Source organism: Monodon monoceros, unplaced genomic scaffold, assembly GCF_005190385.1.
Source record: "Monodon monoceros isolate NGI ecotype Baffin Bay Population unplaced genomic scaffold, NGI_Narwhal_1 Super_Scaffold_11, whole genome shotgun sequence".
In the NCBI taxonomy this organism is placed as follows: Eukaryota; Metazoa; Chordata; class Mammalia; order Artiodactyla; family Monodontidae; genus Monodon; species Monodon monoceros.
In genome coordinates, this window is record NW_021703767.1 from 112,545,320 (window position 1) to 112,565,672 (window position 20,353).

The following is a 20,353-nucleotide window of genomic DNA, read 5'->3' on the forward strand; positions in this document are numbered from 1 at the left end:
TGTGTGTGTGTGTGTGTGTGTGTGTGTGTGTGTGTGTGTGTGTGTGTATTCTGTTAAAGGCATGTTCACCTCAGAACCTAAAAACTAATAACCTACCATCTTTAATAGCATCAACGGCTCCATGTGCTGCTCTGAAATTTACCAAACCCCAGACTTCATTTAATCCTCTAAAATTCAGGCCTCAGTCTAAGAGGTCCTTAAAATATTTCAATCCCACTTTCATGTTTCTAAAATTGGATTGCTGTAGAGTTAGTGGGTACATTTTATGTAAGGGTGGATTTATTCTCTGAAATTACATGATTAAATCAATGGGACATCTTAAAACATTGACTCAGGAAAAAAATAGAAAGGATTATCCCTATTTTTTTAAAGCTATATTACCAAAACATCAGAATCATACTGCTTGTTTTTTACACCAATGCTCACATTGTGGTCACAAAAATTACTTATCCAGGCCAACCAAGAATGAATCATTTATATAACTAACATAATATCAACAGGAACAGCATAAAATATTGTGCTGGTGTCATAAGTTAATACAAACTACTGCATTAATACTGAAGAAAACAAGAATTCTATTTGACTGGTTTTTAATTAATTGATAATTTGGAAACAATCTTAAACTTGAAATCTAAAATTTCTTACATGGAGCCTTTGGATTATATTCAATATTTCAGGACCTTCTTAAGGCAGCAATAAATAACAAAGTTATTCTTTATTTTATGCAAATGAGAAACATATTCAGATACTTTCAAAAAGAAATTTTTCTATTACTTATAAAACTTACATGCAGAGAAACTAATAGAAAATCTTCAGTGGATTACTAACTCTGTTATATTCATTATACCATTCATACCATTTTCTTCTCATTTCCAAACAGTATACCATAATTTTTTTCTCAACTAAAGCTTCAAGGGAATGGTAACAAGGAAAATCCATAAATTTAGGTAAAAAAGCCAAAATTGTGCATAGAGACAGTACAACCTAAACCACAAATTTTACGATCATTTTGGAGAAATGTGATATATATGCAAAAAATAAACAAAAAAACAACAAGGGCAAAATAAAGCTTGGGGGGGGGGTCACTTAAATCTCATAAATAGAGAGTTTTCTCCCAGACAGAACACCGCAAGAAGACAGCTATCGAATCAATAAATACTTACTAGGCACATACCATGTAAAAAAAAAAAAAAGTCTAACATTATATTTACAATAATCTTTGGCTATATCTAAGTAAATTATAAAAGTAAATATTTCTTAAGATCAAACATTTTCAAATTTCAACATAAACATCTGGTAGATGCTGACTTAGCTCCCGTCCCCAGCCCTCTAGCACCATCTAGTGGTAAAATTCATGAAACAACTTTAGAAAACGACTCCTGTCCTATTTACTGCTTGCGACTGACTACACAATAACATGGCCTAACCCTTCCCCCCTCCCCCGAGTATTCCTTCAGTCATCTCTAATGCTAATGTACACCAAAAACAGTCCTGGAGCTGCCCAGACAAATGTATGCTGGAAATGTTTAAAAAAATAATTAATACCTATAAGAAATTATCTTACAGATGTTAAAAAAACTAAAAAGGCTGCAACATACATGGATTTCACAGGGAAAATGGAACAAATACTGGCTGCTCTTTCTTGACATACAAAAAAATTTTAATTAAATATAAAATGATTTTTTAGAGTTTATTTATTAGAGTTGAAGGAGGAGGAATAAGATTGTCAGTGTTAAAATTTTTAACGTATCAAGAAATGCATGGGATTCAAATGGCAACTTTTATTGTGAATATTCTAAAGTTTTTCTTATAAGCTACAATAACAAGAAATCATCTAAAATGATTTTTATAATGGTGTAATGTGGCTATCAGACCACCTCTCTTTTCTTCTCCTCATTTGAAAACGCAAGATATGGAACTAAACTGGAAATTCCTTTCTTTCAAACAGCTTCATTGGCAAGAGCTCTTGATAAAGTGGCCAATTTCTCTTTGAATAATGCCAGAGAATATCCACCGGTTGCAGCAGTTCTCAGAAATGAGCCACACATCTGATTAAATCAGTCTAGCTTATGAACAAGAAGCTAGAATTAGTCACCAGACCGCCCAAAGCTTCCAAGTCTAAGTTTAGGTTTAAATGTTATAAACAAGACTTTCCAACAACACTCTAGGCATGTTAACCTGGACACACATATAAACACACAGCATGTATAACGAGGGCTAATAGATTTAGTATAACAAACATGACTCAGCTCCTTAACCTGTGATGGTTTTCAAATAGTCCTTAGAAACAGACCTTAAACATCCCATCCCATGCTTGTTACTACTAGCCCAAACCAAAATACTTTCAGTAACAGTGAAGCCATCTGTCAAGTATCAAATATAAATATCTCTGTGTTTCCTCAAAAAGCCTGAACCATATCACCAGTGTCTTTAGATTTTTATGTGCTGTTTCATGCAGCTAGAGAAATGCCACCATTAAACACAATGGGAAAATGAATAAATATATAAGGACATGAATACTGGGCAGAACACTTACATGATATAAATTTGGAATCATCTAGATCAGGGCTTCTCAACCCCATCAAACCCAATGCACTCTTTCTGTGGGATGTATTTCAACCTATTTTTAGTACAGTGATATGAAAGCCAGACATAATATAACCTATCTACACACACAGACCTCACTTTGCGCGGTAGTGTGGGACCATAAAAATATGGACTGCATCGCTTTCTCTACCTCATCCAAAGAGGCTCCTTAACCCTGGAACTTCATTAACAGCATCACCATCCACCCAGACACCTGAACTGGAAATTCTGAGTCATCCTATGACCCCTCTTGCCCTCACCCCTATTAGCAGCCCTGCACCAAATCTTGCAGATTTGCCCTCAGATGCAGTGGGCAAGCTAGGCCTCCACCCGGCCTGGCCCTGCATCGGGCTTGCCTCGGGCCAGGGGAGGCTGTGTCATCTCATGGACCAGCAAGGACCTGGGAGCACAGCAAACCTGGCTCCCACCTCCCACCGTACGCCCAGCTGAGAGGAGAAAACAAACCAACTGCACCACGATTCTAAACTGCCAGCACTGCTGCTAGAGGCCTCAGGTTCTCCCTTCCGTCCCAGGCCCTCACATACTCTTCTTGCCTAGTACTTTTAACACTCAATGGTTATTTTCTAATGAAATAAAAATAGCTAACTTTTATTGGGCACTCCCTACACAGCAGGCATCGTTCTCAGCACCTGACCTGCATCAACTACCTTCATGCCCTTGATAAACCCCTGAGGAAGCACCAGTATTACCCTAACGTTCTCAAGGTCACACAGGTCAGAAAAGCTGTTGCTGGGATCCAGACTCAGGCCACCTGGCTCCAGAATTTCTGGCTTTAACCACGGCTCAATACTGAAATGAAACGCACGCCTCAAGGTATTAATGACACGACCAAAAGCCTTGCCAATTATTTATGTTACCGAATGCCAGGAGCACAAACTATTTCACCACTGCAGATAAGGCTGGGGTTGAAGTTGAGAAGCACCCTTAAGCAAAGCCTCAATAATTTCTTTACTAAATGTGAAAGATTATACTCACTATTAAGAGAACATTAAGTTAAGCCTATCAATCACACATATTTGATCATTTTATTCCCTTATAATTCAGATGAGCATATAGTTCAGGATCAAAACCTAGATAACTTTTGAGAGTGCAAGTGTCACGTACTGAGCTGGCACGGGTGTAAACTGAGACAGTGCGGGCAAACCCGTGGGCATAGCGCATCTGAAAATTCGCGTCTACGTTAGGATTGCGTTACCCAGTTAAACAAGCAGCTTAGGACAAGGAAAAAGGGCTCAGGGAATCCAGCCATTTCATCAGCGAGAGGCCCCACAGTGAAACTTCTTCCATCCAGTTTACTAACACAAACTGGGAAGCCCTGGATGCTGGAGGAGCAGGTATTCAACAAAAATCTCTAATGGAGGTTTCCTGGGTGGGTGGATAACGGTTTCTAGGTTAGTGGTCGCTGCTAGCGGCTTTGTTCAACGCCACAGTTAAGAACCCAGCTCGCCCAAGTTGAGTATTTTTATTTGCCTTGGCTTCCTGAAGGAACACATAAGCTAAATTCTAGTTTAAATTCTCTCTCTCCTCTACAGCAAAACCATCACAAATCTTTTGTCCCACTATTAACGACTAAGTACGAAATTTATGATTGGTATGATTTCAACAGGATTTTAGAGGGGGAGGCTGCATTTGTCCTTCCAACACACCGGCCTCCGTGGAGACAACTAAACAAACAGGCTGGTCAGGAGGCTGGGCCACTGAGGGCACTGACGTCACCCACGAACTACAACTCGGGTTAGATAAACACCCCCTACAGGAAGCCTGCCAGGCTCCTGAAGGAGGAGTAGAACATGGGATCCGAACGAGCCTTCCGGTCATGATGGAGTCACACAAGTGGAACCATCCGTGCTCATTCAACCCACCCCGTGATCCCCGGGAATAAGACAAGGGCAACACGCACCGCTGCTCCCTGAACAGCTCACTTGAGGACTAAACACAGAAACTTGGCCTCACTGATCCTTCATTCTGATGACGCCAACTGGTCCATGCAAAACAGTCTAAGAATCACTGCTGTGCTCCAAATATGAACTAAACAGGTACGTAGCTCTCTACAGCATTAATGGCCTAAAACCACAGAAAAATTTCTCGGTCACGCTGCCAAGGAAACTAAATTGCCAAAGAGGACCACACGACACTTGCGCAAAGCAGAAGCACATACAAGTGTGCTTTAGCTAACAGCAGTTTGCTGCACAGAGAAGAAGACTGAGTCTACAAATTTCAGGTGTGCTTAGTCTTGGGGGGGGTGGGGACAACAACAACAAAAACCTGCATGAGCTCACCCACAGCATTCAGTTAACATCAGGCAAGTTCGCTGAAGTCTCCCCACCACAAAACCTTCCCCTCAACATGCTAGCGCCTGCTCTTCACACATCACGCAGCCCGAACAGGCGACCCGAACAGGCGACATCTATTTGTCGGAACAACTCTGGGAAAGTTTATCTAACTGATAAAAGGTTTATCTAACTGATATCGAGGCACGGGGAAGTCATTCTGCCCTATATGTGAGTTGACTTGAATTTCGTGCTAACAGAACAGCCTGTTTGTGACCTATCAAACATACACTGTATATCTGCTTTAATTATTAAAGAAAAGGGTGCCCAGACCAGAAGTAAAGGCCCTTGTTAAAAATAAGGATTAAATTCTTCCCTTCCTGGGGTGCCAGTGTTGGTCCTCCTTCCATGACAAGACGCCCGTCCCAGGGGCCAAGGCCACACTGACTCACTGTGTACGTGCCGATCTTTTTTTGGAAACCACGAAGGAATGTATCCCTGACTTGTTTTATGTGCTCTGTTCTGAGAAGACATAAAACTGTGCTGAAAACCACGTTTCTCCAGAGCAGTTCCTCAAGTATCTGAGAGGCTGTCTCCTGGGCTGTAGTCCTCAGTTTGGCTCAAATCAAACATTTTTCTATTCCTGTTACAGATTATTATTTTCTATTTTTCTATTCCTGTTACAGACTGTTTATTATTTTCATCGACATAATAAAAATGAAGTATTCATTCTCCATGAGTCTCCTTCCGGCAGAAGATTCTCATTCTAGCCGAAGCTTCTCTCAGTGACTTCTGAGGGCTCACTTTCCTAAGTTGTTCTAACGTTAGATTTACTAAAATAGCTGAGCCGTCAGAGTGCTAAGTAAATAAACCGTCTTATAAAGCAGCGCGCAATCCTCTAAGGGACCCATCCTAGGATGAATCATTATGCAGGTCGGGGGTCCAGAAACCTACGGAAGGAACTCAAAAGTGGGCAGATACAAATGAGTAGATGATTTGATGCCACTGGGTTAACCGTATTTAAAAATATCCACAGTCCTTGTTTTCAGATTAATTCCATCGTCTCTCTTATCTTTACCTACAGGACCAGACCATACAGTTGCGGGATATTCCCTGTCTCTCCCCTGTGTGTTTTGGTAACACACATTCACTCAACAAACATTTCTGAGACCCTGCTATAGGAGTGGGCACTGGTGAGACCGAAACAAGCCAACCAAGGCAGCCACTGCCCACTCCAGCTGAGATTGATATAAAAACATAGGCCATGTGGAAAGTATATGAACAATGCCAAGATATCAGGGACACGCCCAGGGACAGTGACAGGTGAACTGAGTCTTAAGAGCAGTATGGAAATAATGAGAAAGGATACATTTTGGAGACTCCGAGGGATAAAAGAAAATGCCCTCTGGCTTTATGAGCACCTTTCCAAAAATCCATACATAGAAGAGGAAATACATGCACTGAGATTTTGTTTTTGTGACTATGAGTTCTCAATTTTGATGCTTTGCTAATATCATCAACTGAAATTCATTCTTTCTGATTCTTAAGGTTAAACCCAATCTAATATTAGCAACACAGAAAACCTGTTTGAGCAATTCAACTAATTGAGACTAGGTATTCAACTCATGACTCAACGTCAGTGCCTATTTCAAAGTGAGGTTTTTGTTAGCCGTCCACAAAATATGTAAATATTGCACATATCAATTCTTTTTATGAACTGTTACTGGTGCCAACCTTCCAGAAGGTGGAGCTATCGTACCAGACATTTGTTTCTCCAATAACTCTCAGATAAAGGTAAGCACACAACTGCCAACGAATTTCCGTGCCTGTCGCTCATTTCAAGAGGTTAAAATAAACAAACGAGATAGCACTGTTTTACAGTACAGTGACTAATTATGTCTTAAAGACATAATTTCTGCCACGCTCTTCCACTACCTTAAATCAATGCACTGACTTTGGCAGGATTTGATGCTTCACATAGAGAAACACAAAAAGGCATGTCTGCATTCCATGTTTTTCTACCAGATCACACTTTTTAAAGCACGTCTTCAATTACTGTATCACAAAGCTCGAAAGTGTCATGGTACAGTGAATTATGAACGCCTCACCATGACGATCAAGATATCCTCACATTATGCCCCACCCGCCTCGGCTGACTTTTCTTCCCTGATGCCTTAGCTTACACCGCTCTTTTCCTCCCAGATTGACTTTCACCCCATTCTAGACATAAAAGAGCCATCATTTCAGACACCAGCTCCTTCACAGATCCTTTTCGAGGGCAACTTCCAAACTCACTTCCTTTCTTCCTTTTTTTTGGCCATGAGGATTGAACTCTGGGCCTCATCAGTGGAAGCGTCGAGTCCTAACCACCGGAACTCCAGGGAACTCCCTAAATTCATTTCCTTTAAATTTCTCTGCACTTTCCTATAATGTTTCTATTAAGCCTTGTACTAAAATTCTCTGTATCCTTAACCCAGTATATCTCTCAATGTCCAGTGGAATCCTGTCTGCAAACATAACCCCCTCTCCACACACACACACACACACACACACACACACACACACACACACACACCGCTCTAAATCACTTGTCAGCAAAGCTTTATTTTAACTTTTTTAAAACAATGTAACCCAGTAAAGAGCTCCTGAAGTTAAAATAGATTCATTGAAAATGTCCATATCTATCTAAATGTCCATCAATAGGGACTGACTAAATAAATTATGGGATACTACAAAGCTATGCAGAAAAAATGGCATAATTATATAGGGCTAACGTGAGTAAGTCCCCAAGACAGCAAGTGGGAAAAAGCAAATTGCTCTAGTGTGGCTAACCGTCCAGTGAAGCAAGTGGGAAAAACTGGGGATAAGGCAGTAACAATAAGGTTGTTTTTGTACCTAAAGAAAAGATTTTGGAGTAAGGAACAAAATAAGACATTTATAGAAGTAAAGTAAACCAGCTTTTAAGGCAGTCGTTGCCAGGCTGGATGGAAAATGACTGGAAACGATAACAGACCTTGGAGGATTCCCCGTGTTAGACTCACTCTATTTGTACACAAACACACAAGAGATGTTTATATATAACCAGTCTTGTAACCGACAAGGCAGAGTCCCGCCTGGAAGCAATGCTGGGGAAAGGAAATGTGCGCATGTGTGAGCATATGGGGTGGGCTGGGGGTGACGGTCATACCCGGTTATGTGGAGGGTTCTGAGATTAATCAGGATGAAGCCCCGTGGTATTTTAATCCTAGGGTTCCACAAAGGGAAATGGGAATACATTGAGGGAACAGAGAACTATTCGGCATAAATCAAAGCATCAGAGACAGTAGGAAAACAAAACATCGATTATGTTGTCTTTTTTCCTTTTTGGAACCCTGGAAGCAGGAAATATGCCCTCTACATATTATTATTACTAATACTACTATTATTATTACCATCATCGTTAGTATTTTATTTATTTTGTATTGAAACTGGTGTCTAGTGTTGAATAAAGCCACGTTATTTGCGTCGTAAATCATCAGAACAAAATACCTCTTTTTTAAAATACACAAAATAGGATCAATAGTTTGTCAAGATAAAATATTTTTCCAAACATTAATAAGATACTTATTTCCATTTCTAATAGAGAAAAAAATGTATACAAGCTAATCTTTACATTTAGGCATATCCACAAAATGCCCAGCATAAATCTCAAGGAAATACAAAATGGTTGCAGGGCCAACTTTACATCCTGCATCGAAATATGTCTAAGTCTTTCACAGATATGCCCAGGTTTCCACATGCTCCACACTCTGGGACACCTGAGGCCAGTTTTTAATATCTGGGTGACAGGGTGAGTGAGGTGCATAAAGAAAGGAAGACTCCACTCCTAAAACCTCCCGGCTAAAAAGAAGGAGTAACAACAGACAGTGTAAGGACAGGTTTATATCATTCACTGACATCCAATAGGGAAAAAAAAAATGATCAGAGAAGACAGGCTGAAATATAAAACTCAAGGCCCCAGGAGAAGTCAGACATTCTTGTTTTTGCTACATAAGCCCCTGATGATATTCTCACTTCCTCCTTGGGTTTCACCGAATCTGTGGATGTTCTAGCCCTAGTCTCTGTCTCAAGGTCTCCCTATGAATCTCTCCTCTCTCTGATCATCACAACGTCTGCTCTCAGGGCACAGGGTCTGCACGGGCGTCCAAAGCTATGGCGGTAACTGATTAGGGCCAGGCAGCTGGAGGGAGCTAGACAAAACAGGAGGCAGGACATCTGCCCGGAGGATAAAAGTTCCTCCAAGGGCTGTAAGATCAGAGGCTCCGAAACAGCAAGGCAGGGAGGCTCACACGTGGCCACATTTCTGACTTACCCAGACACTTTTGGAAATATAGAATTCTGAGCCAGAAACAAGGACTCTGACTGGTTCATTTGAAGCAGGGTCTTGGAATCTGCATCATTAAAGCTCCCCAGCTGGTGTCAATGACCAGTCAGTCAAAGTATATAAACAATGACCTTAAAAGAGTCAGAACTGCTTCAGAGTCCCCAGGTGAGCAGAGGGCAAGGAGGACCGCCTAGGGGTGAAGAGGTGGTAGCCTCAGGCTTTTCTTAAAAGCCTCCCAAACATTTGAAGAGAAACCACAGGACGTGCCCTTGCCCTGCCGGCAGTAAGCTCCTATAGCCAAAAACTCTACTAAGGCAGACACTCTGTCTTGAAACATGCAATCCTGAGAAGACAAGATGAACAGACAACTCACCAAGCTCCTCCTGGATCCTTATGTTTTCATCTTCCCCAGTTCCAAGGCAAGCACAGCCTTAACCACTAACTCTACCACTCGCCTTGGTATCTATCATCATTATTACCCTCACCACTTATTTGCTGCCATCACTCTCTTTACCTCAGATTAAAAAATGTCACACCTGCGTACAACCAGCATTTCCTGATGAGAAAATACACTTTTCCTGTGCTCCCAACAAGGCCTGTCCTGCCTAGAGGAGCCGGCTCTCAGATGCTTGATGAATTAATGAACCAGCGTTCACTGTTCACGTGGCTGTAGAAAAGAGCCGCTGAACTGGGGAAGGAATCCTAAACTCTGAATCTAAACTCTGGCTGCAAAGTCCAGCCCAGCTACCTCCTCGCCTGAGCAACTTCGTTACATTCTCCCAAGTTCTACTCTCTCATCTGTAAAAATATAAACAGCTGTCCCTCAAATGGTTCCTGTGTAAACTGGCTGTGACAGGATCCAATACAAAGAAAGCGCTCCTCAATCAAGTGTGGGAAAGGATGTGTATCTGTGCTTTGATCCAGTCCTCGCAGACAAGTGTTCATCTGAGTCCCCCGGCGACCTGCCGATACAACTGCTATAAAGCAGAGGCCACGAACCGGCTTCCCACGAGCCAGTCAGTCAGTCAGGTTCCGTTTCGGCCCACAAGACATCAGGCCTACACAATTTGAAAAGTGTCTGACTTAGACGGCACGTGAAACCAGAAGAGACATAAAAGTGCAGTTGAGAGCACGAGCTCCAGGAGCGGCTCTGCCAGGGTCCGAATCCCAACTCTAGGGGCTGTGGGACATCTCTGTGCCTCAGTTTCCTCATCTATTAAGAAAGAGGTGGAACCCACCCAGCTCATGGAGCTGTTGTGAGAGCGCAATGAGTTAAAACACATAAACACAAAAAAGTGTTTAAAACAGGGCAATCACCACTTGAGGTTCTGACAACACTGGCCCATCCACAGAGGAGGCAACATTGGACCCTGACAAGGTCTAGCTGAGCAGCTGCCCCCCCACACCCCTGGGTGGGCCATGAGCTCTCCACTTCTCCACCATTCCTCAGTCCCCAAGGGTCTTACACCTGCTCTACTTCACTTATCTGGCAGGACTACCTGCCATCGGGTGACCACCTGTAGGGCTCTCCCTTTGGCCTTGGACTTTGCAAATGCTGGTATCAAGAGGAAAACAAGCAGATCCAGTGAATTTAATTTAATGGTAATTTCCACCTGAGTCATGCTGCATACAAACACGGGGCACCCCATGGAGAAGGCAAGAAGCACAAGAGAGCACGGGGACAAATAATGGGTGTTTCTGAGACCGTCAGAATAAACAGAGCCTCCTGCAGTAAGTCAGGGAAGTCTTGAGAGCCGCAGTTCAGAGACTGCTAGTGCCAAATCATCCATTTCATCAGCATAATGTTTACATCTGAAGGACTCTGCAATGTGCCCTGGTAATCGTCCTTATGTCTCTTTGTCCTTACATGTACTTGCCCACCAGATCTCCTTGCAAGCTGAAGCTAGCAAGCCTCTGTAGGAAAACGGGTGCTCTGAGCCCCAGGGGTCAAAGCAGCAGCCAGGACTCTATGGGCACCGGGGAGGGAGGGAGAATGGGTGCACCCAGGCAGAGCCAAGTGGGAAGCTTCCCTAAACCAGCCCTGGGTCCCTCGGGGCCTCCGCCGAGTCTATTAAGGATCAGTAGTGACTACTGGGTTTGTATGTAAGACTCAAAATAAGCAAATATGCTTCATGAGGGAAGGGACCTGGGTCTGATTTAGTCACTACTTCATCCCCAGTGCCTGGAACACAGCCCATTACACAGTAGGTGCACGTAAAGTACCTAGAACAGCACCTGGCATATCATAAGCACAGAAATAAGTACTACTGACCACTGTGACTGCAAATGTACGTCATGTTTTTAAGTCAAATTGAACTTGACACGTTAAACTGTGAGCCCACAATTCGGCCGTGGAACCACCTGAGAGAACACACCTGCAATGTAGCAGCCTAATAAAGAGCCTTCCAGGGCAGAATTTCTTATCTGGTTGTGAGTCACACATGAGGGATTTGCAGCCCAATTCTGAGTACTTCCATCTCTAACTGCACACGATTTTTCAGTGGGAAAGACACTGGAGCACTCCTTGGAACATTACGAATTATATCATACAACCTGAAAGAAACCCAAAATACAGAGATTTCCTGCCTCTCACTTTCCAAACAGTAACATTAGCAGCACACACTTAGCGAAAGATTAACGCATGATGAGTTTATCTGAAGTCCTACTTGGGAGCTGTTGGGTTGCCCAAAGAGTTCGTTTGGGTTCTTCCATAACATCTTACAGAAAAACCGAAACGAACTTTTTGGCCAACCCAAGATTTGTCAGTAATGCTTAAATATGGAAAAATTAATGTGGGAAAAAAAATAACAATAACAGCACCTCTTATCTAACAGATGGGGTCATGGATGCCAGAATGCTTCTTTACTCAAATACTAATTCCACATTTTGGGGGAGCCCCGCTCACCACCTGTTTGTTACACCGTGTGGCCGCTGACAAGGAACGGGGAGCAAAACCTGCCCCCCCCCCCACAAAATGTGTCTCTTAGGCCTGCTAATTATTTTGAGCTGGAAACAATCCAGGCACCAAAGACTCAGGAACCTTTGACCTACCCCCCTAACTGCCTAAAAGAATTTAGGTAGAGGACCTGTTCCAGGGAGGGAGCTACCACTACAGGTACCTACAGTATAATATGAATTAGGTGTGTAGACAGGGAGGAACCTAGCAGAATTTGTTTGTTAAAATGCCTCTCGGGGTCCCACTGTCTCTGTACAGGGTACAGCAAACGTTTGTTTACCAAACACTGGCTCTTCTTTCATCTTCCTATGAATTGCCTTCCCCCCCCCCCTTTGAATTACCAGACCACTAACCTCAACATCTTCTCTTGTCTTTGGTTGAAGATGGAGTTTGAGGTGGTGGCTTCTGCCATTTTGGTGAGTTACTCAGTTTTCCTGGGTCTCTCCCACGTACACATGTTATTAGACTTTTTAGTTGGTCTCATGTCAACGTAATTCTGAGGCCAGCCCCAGGAACCTAGAAGGGTAGAGGGAAGTTTTTGTCTCCCCCACGAGAGCTTCCTCTTAGGAGAGTGTGGTAGCTACAGCCACGTCTTCCTACCTCAGTGACCCCACCAGCTCTCCACCTTTTACCACATGTTGAATTTGGCAAATGGCAAAGTTTACAAAGAAAACCTGCTGAGGTTGTTGCCTGGCTGTTCATTTGCCGGATGACGTGGCGACGTCGGGGAAAAAAAAAAAAAAAGTAGAAAAAAGTTCAAGAAGGAAAAAAAAAAAAAGGACCACGCTTTTTTAGGGATCGCTGAAGGAAAGGAACTAGCACGGAGGCCAGCCCGACACGCACGGAGATCCAAACATCTCTCTTCCTCCTTGTTTCCATTTCCCGACCTTGAGTGAGCGCTAACTGACCAATTCAGCAGAGTGACAGCTGACCTACTATCTCATGGTTTCTGTCAAGTTCCTGATTTTCATCTGTTCCTGAAGACGAGCGAGAACTCTGCCTAGAACAGTCTTAACCTGGAGCGTCCACTGAGACATGTTCTGAAATGAATGCTGTTTGACTCACAGATGAAGGGCTACAAACAGGTAAGGAAACAGCTTTTCCATGAAAGAACATCAGGGTGTGTGAAGGGGGCATGAGAATGGAAGAGGGGAATTCTGGGCTAGGCGGCAGTGGTGCCGAGTACCACTGCACTGTCCCCATTTCTCAGTAAGTTACTTTGGGTTTGAGAACTATAATTGGTTGATATAGTAATATATTTGCTCGTGCTGGTTTGGGGATCCAAATCTGAAATTTTATCATCGATGATTATTTAGGATTTCCGACTGTGGCTGTCAAAATACATCTGTGATGAGGCGATATCAGAGAAAATGCTTAAAAGGTATTCACCCAGGACAAACATTTCAAAAGCTTGTAGATATATATCAAAATTGCCTCTAAAAACTGCAAACTCAATTCTGACAATAATACCTATAAGCCAGTGTGAGTATGTTTTGGTTGGCCAGTTCATGTAGGCATAGATATACAGTTAGTATCTATTTGTACATATATTTATATAGATAAAAGCTTTTATCTTTGTTGTTCTTGGGATAAATTAACCCTATTAATACCTAGTAAAGTATGTATTTACCTTGAAAGTGAATCACAAACATCTATCCTGTGCATAGCAAAACTTTAAGTTCACATGTTAACTTATTATGGCCTAGGACTAACCAGCTAAATTATTTAAAATACTTTAAACATTATAAATTTATAGGACACACAGGGGAATTAGCGCAGATCCACACTGTCAGCACAGTGAACCAATCAGAAATATTTTTTTCAAGCAAGGATGCCTAATTCTATGGGGAAAGTGAACCAAAGGTCACACTGGTGAAACAGAAAATACTCTATAGCTTGCATATTTATCTTCCTAAAACTTACAGACTCGAAAACAGCTTTGGCACTAAAAAAAAAAAAACCTAGATAAGTTTAAAAAAATAAATAAATAAAACAATGTACTCGCTCTAAAATATCAAAATAACCTTTTATGATCTGTGAACATAAATAAATTTTATACTTCAATAAAATCTATAAATACACACATAAAAGTATGCACATATATACACATTACACACTGGTAATATACACATAAACTGTAGACTGTCGTGTCTGTTACAGCCTAGTAAGGAAGAAATGAGGGGACACCAAGATACTCAAAGCGTGAAGACCCAGGAAGGGAGAGTGGGCAGGGCGTGGGGAAAAAAAACTACTGTTTGCTGAGGTGTGCAAGTGCCCATTTCACACCTGAGGAAGCAGGCAGACAGGAGGTAACCACCCTGACCAAGGTTACCCAGCTGATATCACAGTGAGCCTGAGCCCCTGGGCACAAGGAAGGTACCTGCACCCCACAGGGTTTCAGTCAGCCCAGCCTTCCCACTGCTACACCCCTCCCGGCCCTGCCACGCTGTCCCACCAGTCGCCAATTGGCATGTCCTTCAATCCTCTTCAACTACTTTCATCCTCAATCATGCGTTCGTAGGACAGTATTTCTAATTCCCTGGTGAGAAGAATGTTCAATCTAGTGTCACACACATATACTGGGGAGAAAAATTACTCTGAAAACATAAAATTATAATTATCCTTGACATATTCAAACAGGACACAAAAGGGGGAAGGAGACAGGAGTAGAAAAAGACAGTCTCTCAAAATCAGGAGAATTTTGGGGGGGTGGGGGGGGAGACACATTAAAACAGCTAATGGGTACGCCAGGCAGCAAAATACTAAGAAACCACCCTCCAAGAGGCCTGTCTACCAAGCTCCTGAGTCCCATTCCCCTATTTGTAAAACAGTGATGATATTAGCACAAGACTACTGTGAGATTAAATTAGATATTATTTGTAAAATCTTTAACATAGTAATGTAGAAACTTCAGTGAATGTTGGCTAACATCATCATTGCTTTCACTATTATTACAAAGACTCATTTAATCGAAGCAGGTGTGTATGAAATTACATATCAGACCACTGGAAAGCATAATTTAGACATTTCAATACCTCTGTAGACCAAAACAGACAGATAAGATATAACATAAAACCGTTTACAACAGTGCCTGTCAAACTTTGCTACACATCAGCATTACCGGGGGCTTGTTGAAACGCATATCCCTGGGCCCTACTCCGCAACGTTTCTGATTCAGTAAGTTGGGGCCAGAGAATCTGCATTTCTAACAAAGTCCCAGGTGATAGTAATGCTGCTGATCTGGGGGTCCACCCTTTAAAAACCACTGATCTACGGTGAATCCCACATTCACATCTGCCTGACTAATAAATCTATCTATGTGTTTCTCATTCAGTCTAAGTCAGTTAACGAGAGGGCAAAATAATGAATAAATGCTTAAAAAGCAAAAGCACCCCCCATTATTTTTGATTTAAAAAGAAAGAGAAACAAACAGATATTTCCCATTAGATCTATGATGTTTCTGAAGTCAACTGCTGAACTGAGAAATATTGGAGGTTTGGGGTTTTTTTTCCCAACGTACAAAGAGCTAGCATTGTTTCCGTAGTTAGGTAGGAGTCCTGCATGACGCAATTCTAGCAAGTTCACTTAGTCCAATGTGACAAAGCCTGCAGAGTACTGATGGCCCACACTGGTGGCACATGGTGAAGCTGTGTTTCCGGGTCAGACTGTGCCAGTTGGAACAGATGCACCAAGAGCAAGAACCCTGGCCACATTTTCTCAGATGGCTCCAGCAGAGCCGCTGGTGACCCACCTTGCTTTTTCAGATGCAAAAGGGAAAGGGCAGAGGAACACTGTTGCCCATAACAATGTTCATTCTATAAAATGCCTCTAGAGTGAATTTAGGTGCTGAGGCTTCCCCAAGCCAAAGTCTGTATGGTAAGAAACCAGAAGTCATGTTTCTTCCATTTGGTTTCAACATTTCTTTGAAGGTTAGGTTGGTACCAGGGAGCTGTCTCTGGAATGCCAAGAGCAGACCAGTCCACAGAGACACAGGTCGAAGCCAACGCAAGTTTTTTCTGCCGTCTCCTTCACGGGTATCCTCGTTTGCAGAGGACTGTCTAGCGGAAGAGGACTGAACACTAAGGAGAGTTTCTTTCAACTGAAAATTACATCCTCAGCATAAGAGTGCCATGCCCGTCTAGGCAGAGCAGTAGTTCTCAAAGTGCAGTCCCCAGACAAGCTCCTGCATCAACATCACCAGTGAACTGGTCAGACATGCAAATTTTTGATCCCAAACCTACTGAACGTGAAACTGTGGGGGTGGCACCCAGCAGTCTGTGTTTTAATAGGCTTCCAGGTAATTGTGTTGCACGTGCAAGTTTCAATTCCATTGGGTAAAGTGTCACTAAGTCCTGAGACAACTCTAGTTTTCACCCGCTTTCTGGCATAATGGTAAACGGTTCCCCCTTTCTACCTCAGAAGTGTCCTGGTTTGGACAATAAATTACATGGTCATCCTTACCCTTCAGGTCGGATGCTACAAAGGGGTTTCATTGGTTGGATTCTGTTTACTGCTTGGGATTTCAAATTAAGTGCCTGTCTGCTACTACATCCTGGTACTAAACCCATCGCTGCCCTGAATGCTGAAAGATGCACTGCCGCCTAAAAGTCTAGGGATCATGGCTACAGAAACCCATTTCAGAAGAAGTATCCTATCTTTACCAAAAAAGTACCCACCATCAAACTATATAAAGTCTGGTTTAAATTTCTAGCATGTGGGATCAAGTCTCCTCCATCAGGTCTTTAAAATCCTTTTTACTAAATATTTTGGTTCCTCTACAGGGAGTTTTCTTTTCCCAACTAGCACCCGAGAAAAGTACAAACTTAGTAGGAAATTTACTACTCGTCTTATTTTTGTGGTAATAACTTGGAAATATTAATTCACAGAAAAACCAAGTTTGCCACAAAGTTTCTCAAGCCACCTGTTCTTTTAAAGGCAGAGTGAAATATTGGTCATATGCTTTTGGATCTGATACATTTTCCATTCCTTTGAAATCTTTTGTCTTCGCTCAGCCTAAATTAAATTGCTGGCTTTTTATTCTTCACTGAAGTCTTCCATCTGCTGTTTCTGAAAAGCATCAAAGGCCTCAGGTATCATGTTCTGACCCTTTATCTTTCAGATAAAAGTCAGAGAGGGGTCGGTGGCTTCTGCTCAATTATGTAACATCTGCGGTTGAAGCTAAAATCTCAAAGAAAAAAGAGAAAGATCAGCTGTTTGGTTTCTCAGACTTGGCCCAAAGGAGACTGTACACTTTGGTGTGAACACTGGGAAAAAGAATCTGATTCTCAGTCTTCTAGGATCACACACTTATTTTTATCACATGATTGGACTATAGGTACAATTTACACCAAGCCGACCTGAAGTGTGTTAACCTTTCTTTTATCGTGGGGGAGATACCTGGCTGGAAAGCAGGGCCCACCTGCTGCTTACAGGCACTTCCAGCCCTAAGGTCAAAGGCTGGTAAATGAGCTCACAGGAGGCTTCATCTAACGAATGTTACCATCCTGCTACAGAGGATAAGCAAAATCTCCTTCTCATTCTAGAGCTATTTCAGTCATTCATTCATTCAACAAACACTGATTCCTTACTGTGTGGCAGCCACGATTCTAGATACTGGAGATACTCTGCTTCCAAGAGTCCCTCGCCTCAGGGAGCTTACATTCTAATAGGCACAAAGACAACCTTTCCCATCGGCAATCTTTCTCCTCTAGGAAGTGGTACTTCTTCAGTATGACAACAATCTCTGGGCCTATTTTAACTTATTAGGTTACATTTTTATTTTCTTTAGAGAGGTTTGGAAGGGATCCTAATCTCATCAGAAGCCAACCAACATGTACTGACTTGATCCAAATCTCAGACCTAACCCTGGTAGGAGCTGATAGCCCTGAACGCACTGTGATGAAAATGGAGTATGGGAAGCAATACTAAACTCAATTAAATATCCTAGGAGGTGGCCCGTAGTGTTTCATATTCTCTTTCCTGGCCCCGAAACTGCCAACAATGTTTCTGCACAAGGATCTCACCGCTTCCTTCCCTACTATAAATATCTCTGCAAGCACCATCTTTATAGAAGTGAAAAAAGGAAGGGAAAGAATATGCTCTGAGATGAAAAGAAAACCTAAAATGTAAGATTAGCTGCCTCTGTATCACTGAGCCTATGAAGAATGTGCAATCAGTAGTCCTTGTCGCCAGGGCCACTCAGGCAGGTAGCCGGTTAACCAAGAAACAAGACTATGTAGGAATCACTTTTAGAAAAGGATAAATACTTCCTTTAAATACACTACCGTAACTTACAATGCACCTTTATTCCCTAATCTTTTGGTGTTGTGGCGAGATTCTTCTTCTTGAGTATGGCTCCGCTGCTGACAGTTCTGGAACTAATTTTCCCTCATAAATTATAATTGTAGCACATTGCCAGTCATGTCCAGTTTCTTAGTTTAGTTCAAGTAGTATGAGAATTTTTAAAGACTGGAGCAGCCACAAGAGTTTACCACAAAAGCAAACCCAGACCTAGACTCTTAAGCCCTCAAAAGAATGGAACCTGTCTTAGCCGAGTAAGGAAAAGACACAGTAGGGCTTCCCTGGTGGCGCAGTGGTTGAGTCCGCCTGCCGATGCAGGGGACACGGGTTCGTGCCCCGGTCCGGGAAGATCCCACATGACGCGGAGCGGCTGGGCCCGTGAGCCGTGGCCGCTGAGCCTGCGCGTCCGGAGCCTGTGCTCCGCGACGGGAGAGGCCACAGCAGTGAGGGGCCCGCGTACCGCAAAAAAAAAAAAGACACAGTAAAATTTCTCCACAAACGTCTCATGGATGGTTGGCAATAAGGAGCATCTTATTTTAACAAACTAAATATGTCATGGAAAGAACATCCTGCCTCACTAGTTTTTATCTAATAAATCCATTCCTATCCCTACCCCACCTCAGGAGAAGTGCATGCCTTGTTCTCGCTAAGGGAGACGCCAGTCCTCATGCTCGCAAAGCCAAGTAGCAGAGCACGATAATCAAGAGCAAAGACCGTGTATTCTGGGATCAGACTAGTTCAAATCTTTTTTTTTTTTTTTTTGCTGTACGCGGGCCTCTCACTGCTGTGGCCTCTCCCGTTGCGAAGCAGAGGCTCCGGACGCGCAGACTCAGCGGCCATGGCTCACGGGCCCAGCCGCTCCGCGGCATGTGGGATCTTCCCGGACCGGGGCACGAACCCATGTCCCCTGCATCGGCAGGCTGACTCTCAACCACTGCATCACCAGGGAAGCCCACTAGTTCAAATCCTGACTCCATACTGCTTACTCTGATATGACCCTGATAAAGTTACTTAATGACCCTATGAATAATTTCCCTCACTTGTCATGGAAGTTAAATGAATTAATATGTATACAGTGCCCAAAGAGTGACTGGCGTGACATAAGAGTACAAGCAATGTTTACTGTTGTCATCACTGTCATCACCTTATTTCTCAGGAACACAAATACAGTGGTTTGATGACTACAAGAATGGTGGAAGCCAAAGAGATATATTCGAACTCCAGTGTGCCATTTAACCTCTGCCTGCGCAGTTTACTCATCTGTAAAGACAGAATAAAAACACCTACCTAGGAAGAGCTATCGTAATAGTTATCATAATGCCTCGTACACAGTCGACAGTCAAAAAATTACAGCTATTAACACTCTTATATGTAAAAACCTACAGCATACACTTAATGTAGTAAACCTACATTCCAACAGGTGTCCTCTCCTGCACATCTATCAAACCTCCATCCAAAGAACCTTAACTAGCATTTGATGATGGACTCAGCATTTCACTTGGAGCAGTGAAGGACAAACCACCTTCCCCCAGAAAACATGTTCTGAGAAAATACACACTCAACGTGTAGGGTATAACCTGGGAAAATTTAAGTGCTGTGCTGTGGAGTTAAAATAGGAGCTGAGAAATGGGAAAGAACACCGTGTGCTGGAGCATCTAGTGGACAGAAGGAACAGAATTAGGCCAAGTCTTGAAAGAGGAAAGTGATACAGCTATAGAGGGCTGGGAAATGATAAACTGAATAGGGAAACAACTTCAGTTAACATGCTTATTGACCTCAAAACATGTCTTCTATTATTCTTATCTTGACCCCTTGGCCTGAGACCCTGACCCTGTTTGGAGTATTTTCTCTCCAATC

At 42.7% G+C, this 20,353-nt stretch overlaps 1 protein-coding gene across 1 annotated transcript in view; it reads right to left on the reverse strand.

Annotated features, from left to right (window-relative positions):
- Positions 1–20,353, reverse strand: part of MED12L (mediator complex subunit 12L) — a 326,539-nt gene that overhangs the window by 135,939 nt on the left and 170,247 nt on the right. The gene's annotated exons all lie outside the window — the stretch shown is intronic.